This window comes from Manduca sexta, chromosome 23 (assembly GCF_014839805.1).
Source record: "Manduca sexta isolate Smith_Timp_Sample1 chromosome 23, JHU_Msex_v1.0, whole genome shotgun sequence".
NCBI lineage: Eukaryota > Metazoa > Arthropoda > Insecta > Lepidoptera > Sphingidae > Manduca > Manduca sexta.
The window spans coordinates 15,504,840-15,518,259 of record NC_051137.1 but is presented as its reverse complement, the minus strand read 5'-3'; the positions used below and the strand labels follow the sequence as shown (position 1 = coordinate 15,518,259).

At 34.3% G+C, this 13,420-nt stretch overlaps 1 protein-coding gene across 5 annotated transcripts in view; it reads left to right on the top strand.

The window, feature by feature from the left end:
- Positions 1 to 13,420, top strand: part of LOC115449328 (RNA pseudouridylate synthase domain-containing protein 2) — a 494,984-nt gene that overhangs the window by 305,346 nt on the left and 176,218 nt on the right. Inside the window, exon 2 of one of the 5 annotated variants that reach the window (XM_037442070.1) lies at positions 6,805 to 6,850. The exons of the other annotated variants lie outside the window; for them this stretch is intronic. The gene's annotated coding sequence lies outside the window, so the exon portion shown is untranslated. The remainder of the gene's footprint in view (positions 1 to 6,804; positions 6,851 to 13,420) is intronic. 5 annotated transcript variants of the gene reach the window in all.

Here is a 13,420-nt window from a genome sequence, read left to right as displayed (position 1 = left end):
CACTACGTGGCATAATTTTTCGTGAGGGTCCGCTTAAGTAGGTACCACTGCAATGTCTATTTCTGCCGCCAAGCAGCAATGTGTACTCACTAGTGTGTTCCAATTTGAAGGACATTGTAGCTGTGTAACTGGACATGATAAGACTCAACGGCTCATGTCTCAGCACAGCGAGCGCAATGGAATACCAAACAATACTTTATAATTCAAAATGTTGGATGGTGTTTCAACTGTTTATGGGCAGTCGTATCGCTTACCATCAAACGAACGGCAAGCTCGCCTCGTCATTCAAAGCAATAAAAAAAAATAAAGACCAATTCAACAAAGAACAAAATATTAAACATAATATTGAAATAGCCACTGGCATTTAAAACTAAAGTAGATTTCGATGAGATAACAGAATATAAGAATAATAAAACACGTACAACATAATTGGTGAATAATACCGCATCGTTCGAGACAAATACATGAAAATACAACGCTCATTAAGTTAAAATATGTTGTGTCGTGAGGGTGCATGGTTAATACAAAACTTGATACAATCATAAAGAGCACCGATTAATCTCCGATTTACAATATTATAAGCGGTTTTATATTAATGTCTTTATACGGGAGCCATAAAGAAGTGTCTTCACAATTGATCGTTGTGCACACGTTTGTGAATTTTGTCGTATTTAATTCAATTCTTAATCTCTTATACATGGTGCGCTATCGTATTTAATTCATTTCTATTTGTCACTTATACATGGTGTACTAAAAGTGTATTTGCGATCGTAATTAACACATGATACCTTAATTTTCAATCGAATAACGTAATTAGTAGATATTGCTTTATCACCAAACGTTCAAAGAGAATACAGATGTGATCCAATTAGACGAATATCCAATATAAACATTATTCGTGTACCGAATCAACTGTTAATTCATGTTTCAAATAAACATAGTTCTCAATAATTTTAGGATTAAAGCATCAGTCAGGCTAGCCTACATAAACGTACAGAATGTTCGCTATAATTACATTGACGGTTACAAACCGGCCTGTGAAGTATTCTATTGAATTAGCGTTTCTTACTGGAATATGCAGTTGAGCGACTGGCGACTAGCGACGAGCGACGCATCTATTTTAATTGCACGTACGCAGATGTACCGCTTTCCGCCAGTCTGGGCATACTAGATATCGGACGCTCTCTGTCTGCAAATCGTTGAGTAATTAATTCATCTTTTTTATTGTGTTGAAAATGTTGGTAAGTTGGTACTATTTGCCTGCGATGTTCATAATCCTCATCATAGACTTCTTACTAAGATTATAAATCCGAAACTTTGTAAAGATCTATGAATGTATTTTAAAAGTATGCAACAATTGCATAATGGATTTGGATGAAGTTTGTCTCATAGAAAAGTACTGAGTTAGAAGCTACTTTTATTCCCAAACAAGCTCACTTTAAAACTAAAGTTCTACGCGGGAGGACCTGGACCAAAATCAATCTGTGTTTAGACTACAGGGTCGCATGAATTGTTTTACTATTCATAATTTGACTTCTATGGTCATCCAAAATTTTCATATAGAAATTCTGTCATTCTACTACTAAGTAGAATATATTCTATATATACTTAAGAATATTATTTTAATGGGAATTCGCTACCCAGACTGATTAATGATAAGCCTTATCATGTCACTTAATTAGATTCTAATCGTGTATTTATTGTTTACATTTTTATTTTGACAAAAGATTATGTTATATCACTAATCAATTATAATTAGATTGTCCTATAATTATTAATTAGCTCTCTAATTGTTTATCAGGTCCAATACACAAAAGGTACTTACGCTATTTAGTTCAAAGGGTAAGCAGCGGCGTAGTTAGTCCATTTCTTTTTGCCAAGATTAATGATACAAATTAACCTACTGCTTAAAGGTAAAAATGTTTGATACTGAAGTGCTCACCTTTGGCCTTGGCATTTTTAGAACCCCTGGGCAGCGGGAGTCGTTTACTATCAGATGGACCGGTTGCTCTTTTGCGTACAATATAGCAAAAATGTTTAGTGGCGTAGTAATATTGAACGGTATAACCAGCGCTCTAAGGTCCCAGGTTTGAATCCCAGCTCGAGCAAATGGATATTGGGTTATTCTGCTCATGTATCAGCCTGGAGTGTAGAATTTGTAACGTTATGGTGAGAGGCTTGCCCTATCACGTTATGGGACGAAACATGGCGAAAACTGAGTGCCCTATTCCTTTGCCTATCCTTGTGGAGATGAAGGCGTGATTTGTGTGTTTTTTTGTGATCTTCATATCTCACTTTTAACAGCAAATGAAAGAACTTGGTACAAAATGACAGATAAAAATAGATAAAGCTAATCACATTAAATTGTAATTAGCAATGAACACTCATGGCGTACTGACAAAGATTATAATTGATATGAGGGCATTAACTCTTAGATAAACATTGAGTATTGTTAACACATTGAATCATTGTGTAAAGTAGTGTTGTGCCTTCTGCATCGGATGCGAATGTAGTGGAAGATAGATATATGGTAGTAAAGTAACAGATGCTATTAGGTTCTAGACTTTATTGCTATTTGTCGAAGGTAAAAGTCTCTAATAAGTCTATTAAATTCTTTAATTTTTACCTTTAAACCGAAAAATTCTAACACGTATCATACGTCAAAATCGAACACGCTAAATAAAATTTCTTATAAGAATATTTTCATGAGAAGTAGATAACAACACTGAGTACATTGACAAATTAATTAATATCAGAACAACTGCTGCTTGGTAGAAATAAATAACTAATAGTGTAGACTGATCAAAACCTCTCTAATTGCATTAAGAAATGATTAAAACTTCCAGAAACGCGAAAGCGAATTTGCGCGCGAAATCGAATATACCCATCACTAACACTAACATTATTCATGGAATATTTAACATGTCCGACAGCTGTAATTCATAGAAAACATCTGTTGTAAATGAATACGCGCAGTGTGTACGTCACGGCCGTAAGATCGTCTTACGTTCTATTGCATCTTGCAACTTTGTAGATAGAACGTTATTCTTCGGAGTTGTTAGCTTTGTTGCTAGTGTTTTGAGAATTTTATTTGTTACGGATTCTATTGCAATTTTATGTCCGTATTTAATAATCGGAGATTAGGTTTAATTAAATAAAATCTTCTATTTCCGCACTAATGCTAGGGCTACATTAATTATCTATTATTGTCTTTAGCGTCGAAGCTGACTGTTATTCTTACTAAGATAAATTTTAAAATGGTGTATTTATAAAATGTATGTTTTTTGACGTTTGATTTTACCGTAACGCAGTATTTTAAATCCTATTTGCTGCGATTATGTGCGAGATCAGTGTGGCCCAAGGTTAAAATACGACGCGAACATAAACCTATCGGTTGACGACGCGGTGCCGATACGCACCGTGACCGGCCCGTGTTTGTTTTAATCATTACGTGTATCAAAAGAGCCGGCTCGTTAATTAAAAAATGTACTTCCCATGCGTAGGGACGCCAGCCGTCCAGATTGGCACGGATTTGTCTGTGAAATGTATTTGTACACGCCAAAATATGTTATTCAGACGGCGCTATCGTAAGCTCGTCGTGTCACACAATAGGGTGAAAATGACAGTGTAGTTTAAAAATAAATCGTACATTTTGAAATTTAAAATTTTTTACCTGTTTAGCTCCCTTCATCATCATCATCATCAAACACATAAAGTTCACTGCTCAACATAAACCTCCCCTAAAGATTTCCCGACGGACATGTCGAAAACGGCCAGCACCCAGCGTGTTCCTGCGACCTTGACTTATGTTACTTAACTTGCAAATATGAATTTTATTTTTATATACTCAATCACGCCTTTCATCTTAATGGGTAGGCAGAAGCGCACCCAATGCACCCTTCACAGTGTGCATTTCGTTCCATGATGTTAAATGAGGCGAGCCTAACGCCACATACAATTTTTAAATTAATAAAACAAATAAAAATGTACCTTTCCAATCGAGATTAAAATTTATTCGTCACAAAATAGCGCATCAACAACTTTTCTTAACTTGTCCGGCAATAACAAAATAGCTGGTGCCCCTACACACATGTAGACATTTAAACCGGCCCACACTCGTGTACCCGTTTGAAAAAATAATAAAACACAGTCACGGCGGACGTCGCGTCGTGTAATAAACGCTGATTAATCAGCCATTTTGTGCGTTCATTTTTTTGTCTATGAATGTCCCATTACTGGACATTGGACAATGGTCACCCTTCGCTTACTTACTATTGGCTTGGCTTGGATTATCAGGCTGGTTTTTTGGAATTTTAAGAAATGAGCCTGTCCTTATTTACACTCACTTTTGTTACTAAAGAAATATAATTTAAACATTTTCCTTTTATAATATTTGTATGGATTACTGTATATTTTTTATTTATTGCCTCCTACACTTAGCCTCAGTTTATATTGTTCTTAGACCGGAAGGTCCTAATTTTAAATCTCAACCTATTTTTATAGGTTATTATTAATTTCCTGAAACAATTTAGGCTAGATCCGCCAGCATAATTTCCTAAAATAATTTGGTCTAGATCGGACAGTAGGGGTTAACAAATAACTGCCGGTTGTAAATTTCCAAATTGTATGTACAATATGGTTAGAAGATGTATTTCGTCGATTCTCCAGTATAAATAAAAATCTGTAATACACAAAACATTTATACTGTTCAAAAACACGTACAAATAAGATTTCTATAATTGTCTTCGCTTTTAATATCTATTTCATCGTAATCTTTATTAATCGCGTCGAACAGACAATTGATTATATCTTGAAATAAAACTATATCATGAGTAATTATAGCCTGCTGAGTGCATAACATGTGTGATTGTTTTCAATGCAACTAATGTAAATAATGTCTCGGCGTACTCGAAGTGTGAGCAGGATCAGAATAATGTTATTTTACATGTAATTTGTATATCTAACTGGCCGACATAATTGTGTCGACTATCGAGGGCTAATCATCTCTTGTCAGTCGACTCCACTTACCATCAGGTGCAGTGGGGTCAATTTTTGCTACCCGTATAAACAAAAAAAACACTATTTATATAGCAACGCGATTTTCTAATATAATATGACTACGGCTAATGTGTGGACATTCCTTACTATTTACACCAATGCCTTATACTTTTACAGATTCAAAGAGTTATACTTTACAGGCTTATTTTTGTGTAATAAATGAAACCACATACTCATCTTTACCTCTGCTATCATTCTGCCAAAAATCATCGAAGGTGAATATTTTCACCAAAAATTTTCAGTTTTACTTTTTTGATTTTTTTATCATTTTGTAGTTTAGTGCGAATATGGCGTGCGCGTGACGTATTTTTTATTGACAGTATAATGTTTACCCTGTGACGAATTATATTATAGTAGTGGCATTACGGCGTGAAAAATACTTTTTATCGATATTACGTCATAAACATTTTTATCGATATTTATTTTGTTCGATACTTACACTTTTTTATCATACATCTACGGTTCAAGTTACTTATTTAGTATTATTTATATGAAGATAAGTATGTTGTTGCATTTAGTAACGCAATGTCAAAATGAGCCCGTATAAGAAAGAAATCAACTAAACAAGATACGTATATTTATCAGACGATGATAAATCATCCGTCTATAAACAATACTTGACTTGTCGAACTGTTGGCCTTCAGGTACAATAAAATCTTACAAGTAAATACGCATCGGAGATACAACAATAGAATTATTAGTCATCACACAGATTAAACCATTATTTAAAATGTCCACTCGGCCATCGTCGGACGGTATATTATTATCAATTAACTCACTCCCTGGGCATCTAATAATCTCGCTGGCTACGTTTCTTATTGTCTAAACGATATAATTAAATTAAATGGTATTTTACAACAATATAAATTCCGACACTTAATGTCCCTGATCTGTTTATTGGGATGAAAAGCCCTAACAACTGTTCCAGATTTATTCGTGTCGTGATTTGAAAAAAGAATTTAAATTGATACGTGTGAATCATTGTTAACGTGTCGACACGTGTAAAGTTTTATTTTTCCTCGTTGAGGTACCGCGGTGTCTATTTTGTATGTATTTTTAATTTAATTAATCGCTTTCACGATCCGTTCGAGCGATTAATGCGGAATATAGGGACAATTAAAAATACACTAATTGAAGTTTTTAAGTCAATTTGAAGACTAATTTTATTGTATTGTATTTTAACGTAATTTATTGCAATGGTTACTGATCATGCGATGTATAATAAAGAGCATTTTACAAATGTACACGCACTCATAAATGCTCACGGCATTTATCCCCGAAGGGGAAGACAGATGTGCAACTGGTGCTTACATTTCGCCGTGCGTTTTACGTCCCATGATACATACCATGTCATATGAGTTGTTATATCGGGCAAAAATGCCAGACACCGGGCTACTATATCGGGCTGATACTGAGTAGAGAATAATATCATTTTCCCCGACCCGGGGATCGAACCCGAGACCTCAGCATTGCAGTCGTACAGTAATTTAACCACCGAGGTGGTCGAAAATGTATAGTACAAAAATACCAATCTATATATTTGCAACACATTACATACATTGTATACCAATATATTTTACAGTCGAACTCACTTATATCACTCTTGCGCATGTCCTAGAAAATTTATTAACCTATTAACCGATGATTTCCTTCGGCCACTGTGTTGGACGTCGGAATGTGTTTTTTTTCCCGAGCCATAAACGGCTATAACTAGTCTGGTCTATGAATGATTTTTTCTCGTTCCAGGTAAGCCGACAACTTGAGTGACTGGACGCCAGCTGCCTCCGCAAGGGTATATTGAACGCGTTTCTCATCCATCCACGTTTAAAAATAAATATATTTATGCACATATTGATGTGGTGTATAATTTTAATTGCGTAGATGTGCGATATGTTTGCTAAACATGTGAATGTATCGTCAGTATGGTTAGGAAAAAATCTTAATGAAAAAAGAATAATTTCAGATTTTATATATGAATGTTCAATCTGCTCCAAAAGTTGTTGAATAAATACAAAATTTCAAAACAGAACCGATTTGTGATTTTGCATTTATTCACACAAGTCATTAATTTCAAATTTTCATTTTTCTTTAACTAAAATTAAGTAAGCCCTCTGTAGTCTAAAGCCCTTATTTTTGTAAAGAGAAACCGTTTGTTAATACGGAGACAAAAGTTGAAATGCGATTTGGAATTTTGTATTTGTTGATCGACTTTCGTGGCCGACTGTACATCTTTTATTCAAGAATTAAATAACTTATTCACCTATTATCCCTTAAACAGCTTATACGCAAAGCATAAAATGTTTAAAATACTTTCTCATTTAAAACCAACCCGGCATCTAAACACATTTAATATGACCATATATCCAACTCTAAATCCCTCAGAATGGGATATACATTATCCCATCCCAGTAACAGGTCATCGGCGAGCCTCAGGATTTATCGGCTCATCGTTTGTTGCCTTTAATATTGAGTCAATATGTCGGACATGGTTAATGACGTCATAAACGGTTAGTGATAAATCTATTCTGATCTAGGGTTGTCGCTTTGAGTTTTGAGAGTTAAAATATTGTATTTCTCTTACAGAGGTTAAATAATTTGTTTAGTTTAGATTTTTGATTGACATGTTTAATTTTTTTTTGTATAATTGTTTTGTTTTGCATGTTTTTGACATGTATAAAATAATATATCTGTTGTAACTGCGATTAAAAAAAGTTATAGGCATGTCGCGAGACATAATCACGTTCGTATAAAATTAATAACCACTTTCTTTCTAAGTACAAAACTCTACGCAGCAAATGAAATATCATACTGCAACATTTTTCTCCGCTTAATCACCCACATACACTACAAGCACTGTCCTTTAATTACACAACATACCCCGCATTCCTATCTTTTATTTTCTTTCCGATATTTTTACGCGCGTGACAACCCTGTCCAAATATTCGCTGTATTCTAAATCAATAACAGTGCCTTAACGTATAAATCAGCTATATACACAATACATGTTGGTTTGTAGATTAAGGGGAGGAAATTGCACCTGAGTTCACCTCCGCCCCGCACTCCGCGGCCCCCGCGACCTCGGCCCTACGCTTTCCCCTTTCTTTTAAAACAGCCTGTATATAAGAATATATTAATTCCAATATGAAAATTAATCTACAAGTATTACGATGTTTAGGGTTGTCAGTTTCGTGTGAGGTATTTTCATTATTTTTTTGTGAAGATTGGGTAGGTATTAACCAGGTTGTAACCAGCGCTGCAGTATTACTTACTGCAGTACATAACTGAATGGGGACCTATTGTTGGTGCAATAATTAGAATTTGTATATGTTTTATATTAATTTTATTCTTTTAGTTAAAATTGTTATTATTGTTTCCAACAATAAACGTCTTTCGTTCTTTGTATTATGAATGTGGAATGTAACTCGGAGTTCCCTCATATCCACGCCTTTGTAATTGTTTTATAATCAAAATAATTCATAAGAGCTAGACTATCACTGAAGCCGGACTTCGGAATTGAATTTATTGGAATTTTTTTTTTTTTTTTATTATTTTCCTAATGCTAAATGCAATCTAATTAAAACTTATTGACTCTTTATCTAGTGTGTTTTCTAATGATGTCATACCCGGATCACACAGGAAGTTACCCAAAAATGTATGGTATATATTTGAAGTTTTAGCGATACGCTACTGCTGATCAAAGGCTGTTTAATTGCCGATGATGAATCTTTTACGAGCCGGTGCGCTAATTTAGTCTTGATGGTATCGCGGTCAAGGATTCCGTCAGTTAATATTTTGTAATATGTGCGCGAATGGTAGCCATGGAGGTTTCACTTTTGAAATATTGAATGAGATTTGCTCGGAATTAATGAAAAGATGGAATTCTAAGATGTTATCTTGTATAACGATTTTAAAAATAGAATATATTAGCTTTTGCTCGCGGCTTCGCCGGCGTGAAGGAGTTTTCCGGGATAAAAGTCCCGCTATATATTTTCCCGGGATAGTATGGCTATAACCTTCCCAGGGTCTTAAACTATCTCCATACTAAATGTCATAAAAATCCGTTCAGTATTCAGTTCAGTAGATTTTTAGAAAATTGATCCCATAGACACAGACAAAAAAGGGAACTTTGTTTTATAATATGGTATACATGTTTAACATAATATATAATATATTAAATTCGATTCTTCATTTAAAATCACGGTATCCACGCCTGGCACAAAGACCAATTACTCAGAACGAACAAGTCGATTTGTAAAAACAGTACACACAAAAATAACCAATTAACGCGCATAATTGCAGTAAGCCTTTGCAATTCATAGAGTAATTTCGTGTAATTATGAAAAAAAAAGAAGTCTAAAACGTAATCAACGAGCGAGTAAGGGTTTTAAATACCTACATTGTTAGTACCATTAATGTGGAATCACGGCAATGCAATTAACTTGTGCCAGATAGTACGGCACGCGACAGCCCGCTGGCCATTTTAACTTATTACATATCGATAGAGTTTTCATATGTCAATAAGTGGCCATTAGAGATTCGATCTGTCAAGTCATTAGGAAGATGTCATATTAATTTGTTTGATGGTAGTTTTATGCGATTATAATAGGTTAATTTTAGTTTGGTTCCCTATTTTATGACTCATGTGGTTTTTTTTCTCAAAAATTATGCATATTGTATGTGTTTTGAGGAATAAATTAATGTACTGTTTCTGGATAATTGAATACTGGTTAGCGAGCTCGTGTGGCGCCTCAAATGTCTTGACTACGTACAAAGCTGAAGGAACAATGTACGCAACGAAAAATATATTTGTAACTACCCTCCTAAAGTTACCATATAGTTCTAAATATATCGCTTATCCCTTGGAGATAAGACATAATATCGAGTTCACAATTTAAATAATTAATGTTACATAACACTCGTCGCGTAACATTTATTTGTTTATTTTCGGATACACAAAAATGAAGGTCAAGGCACTTTTGTTTAAGGTTTAATAATATTGTTTAATCTATAATATTTTCACTTATATTAAAGCAACTGCTGTTAGTACAGATTTATGTGTTTGAAGATAATTTCGAAGTAAACTACGCTCGTCTTGCCATCAAATTGATGTGACAGTCAGGCGACGTCGTTATAATATATTTTCATTTCATATTTATGTGTTTAATATGTATATCTTTGGAGTGAATTATGTTATGTGATTAAATGGATCGCGTAATGGAGGTATAATGTTAATCGCTTTTTTTCCAATATATAAATAGTTTAGCAGTTTATCTAATTTTATGTTATTACTATCTTTGGTCTGCGGCTCTTCCTCCGTGATTTTTTTTCCGGGAAAAATATTTATCCGGTATAAAAAGTAGCTAATACCGCTCTGAAGTAATGTAGCTTCCTTTTAGTGAAAAAAAAAAGTCGATATCAATTTAGTAGGTCCTGAGATTAGCGCGTACAAACAAACAAACTCTTCAGCTTTATATATAAATATGCATACGATGATTATTAGAATGGAAATGAAAATTTTTTTCATGGTGTTAATTAATGTGTTTTTGTGAAAAAATTTAATTCCTTGGTGTCGTAGTTTTGCGACGACAGCTTTGTGGTCCCGGGTCGGAGGAACTAACATTTGGGTTTTCCTGCTTACTATCAGTCCAGAATCTGGAATTTGTGCCCGATATGGCGATGGGCTCGCCCTCATCACATCATGGGACGGAACACACTTGGCGAAAGGTAAATGCCTTGGTTTCACCTCTGCCTACCCGTCAGAGAAAAAGGCATGATGTATTAGTTTGTTTGTTTTTATCAAAAAATATGCTAGTATATAGACAAAAAATTACATTATTTAGCTTAAATATATATTAATAAGAACAATAGCATTCGCCATTGCTATAAACCGTATACTTAATAGGGTGTAAGTCGTCTAAGTAAAAGACATAAGATGCCCATATATTATTAATTTAATTTCGTATAAATTGTAGTCGCCGCGTAGTATTAAAATATGACGGATAATAACTGCGAATGAGACAATGACATCACTGGGCCGTTTCGGGTCGATTTTGTTTTGGTATGAATTTGATCGATATTAACTACTTAATGCTTGACATGTTAGCCGGCTAACATGACAGCTACATGACAGTTACATGACATTACGCGTGTCACGGGAATATACCTTATTATTTGTTATATAATAAGGTTATTTTTCCGTAACACGCATAATGTCATGTTAGCCGGCTAACATTCCCATCATTCCGATGGCAAATGGGTTAATATGGTGACACGTTAACATATATCACGGTTTTATGCATGATAGAGTAGGCAGGGAATGTAGGTATGACGGTCGATTTTCGTCGAACATTATGATAGAAGAATTTATTTGAATAATACTATAGTATAATAGTCCGATATAAGAATATGTGGGTCACATGGTAGTGAATTAAAAATCAATGAATGTCTAGAATACTTTAGGAAATTGTTCGCATGGTCGTTCTTCTATGGAATGCTATTTTTATGATAGTAATACGAAAAAATAATGTAGATACAGTCAGCCACAAAAATAACTAAACAAAATTAAATATTCAAACCGCCTTTAAACTTTTGTTTCCGTATCAATACCTATTCGTTTTTATTTTACACAAACTTTATCGGGCTTTCTTTATTTTAGTTGAAGAAAAAAGGATATTTCGATTAAAGTTAACGTGTAAAATCGTTTTCAAGTATTTAATGTGTTAAGCTACTTTTGTGACTAACTGTACATATTATAATAATATTATCATCGTACCAGGTTTTGCTAGCGGTTTCGTCTGCAAAAAATTATTGCTATTCTTACATTTTGCCGGCATAGAAAACAGCCAGACATAAATAATTTTGTCTCTGTATATACCAAATTGAAATCAATACTGTGTCCAATATGGGAATAGGCTAGTCTATCACATTATGGGATGGAAAGTACATTAATCCGTGAGTGCAATAGTTGAGCTCTAAGCCTGTGGAAATAAAGACGATTATGCATGTATGCACAATGCATATGCACGTGCTGGTAGTCTGGTATAACAGCCAATATGAATATTTATTTTACTAAATCTAGTTTGAGCGTACAGCGTAGGTACATCGATGAGGAGCTTTACGTAAGAGGGTTCTGGAAAATTCTACTGAATTATTATTCTGTTAAAATTTGACACTAATAGTCTAAGGCGTGGTAATAAGATCTAAAATAGATTTGTAGAAACAAAGCTCTGCAATAATCCCGGCTATATTCTGTCCTTCCTCTATTGAGTCTTACAAGCGAAACGTAAAGAAATTATTAAGCAATCCTACTAAATTATGGCGACCGACTAGGCATTTTTTGGTCGTCTTTATTTAACTAGGACTAATTTTCCAGGTGCCATATAAAGTTTCCTTTGCCTGCATAAAAAAAACCATTAATTAATTAATTCGTTCAGTCATTCATTCTGTAGTTCATTTGCCCCCTCGAAATTGTTGTTCCTGAGTACTAAAGAAATCGATATAGTTTGTATAGTTCGATACGTAAATCTGTGAATCTATAAAAAAATCGCCTTTCACAATACGTACAAACAAGAGTGACCTTGAACCGTTGAAATATATGAGTGCTCTTACGTCAGCACTCGTAAGCGCATCCGAACGTCACTGACCATGTGACTCCAATGAGGTTCTGTTTACTTCTTATTTTAAATGTTTTCTTTTTCATTCATCGTTTGTAATGGCCAGCGTTTCTAGGAGAAAGTTTTTTTTTTAACGTTATGGATGCTATTATATTGAGCAGTATTGTATGTTGTATCAAATTTTAGGTTACTACTGCGTTGTTGTCAGAAATATTTTTCAAATTCTAATACTTTTAAGATGATCAGTTATTCAATCTGCAATCTTTTATAATTATGTTCTAATAGAAAGTCGACTGACGAAAGATTATTGCCCCTCGACAGTCGACACAATTATGCCGGCCGGTTGAAACCGGATATACACAGGCTGATCCCGGAACGCTACATACTTACGTGGTCTACTATGGCAGGTTTTAACTCCCTGTGTACGATGGTCACTATCCGGGCGGAAATAAAATATATCCTACTACCAGCAAATAATATTTACAGCATAACAATTCTATGGCGAGACCTTAATTTTAATTTTGTTAACTGTGTGTGTGTTTTTCTCTTTTTATGTTTTGATGTGCGTGTAGAAAAATAAAAGGTTTAAATGGTTTATCAGTAAACGGACACTATATCCCTTCAAAATTGACCTTTAATTTCAACTAATATCACACACCCTGGTCTTTCCTAAGATATCAAGTCTATCTGTCTCTCTATGTAACAGTGGCAAAGATTTTAGTGAAGCGCAATGCAGTACTTTCTTTTTT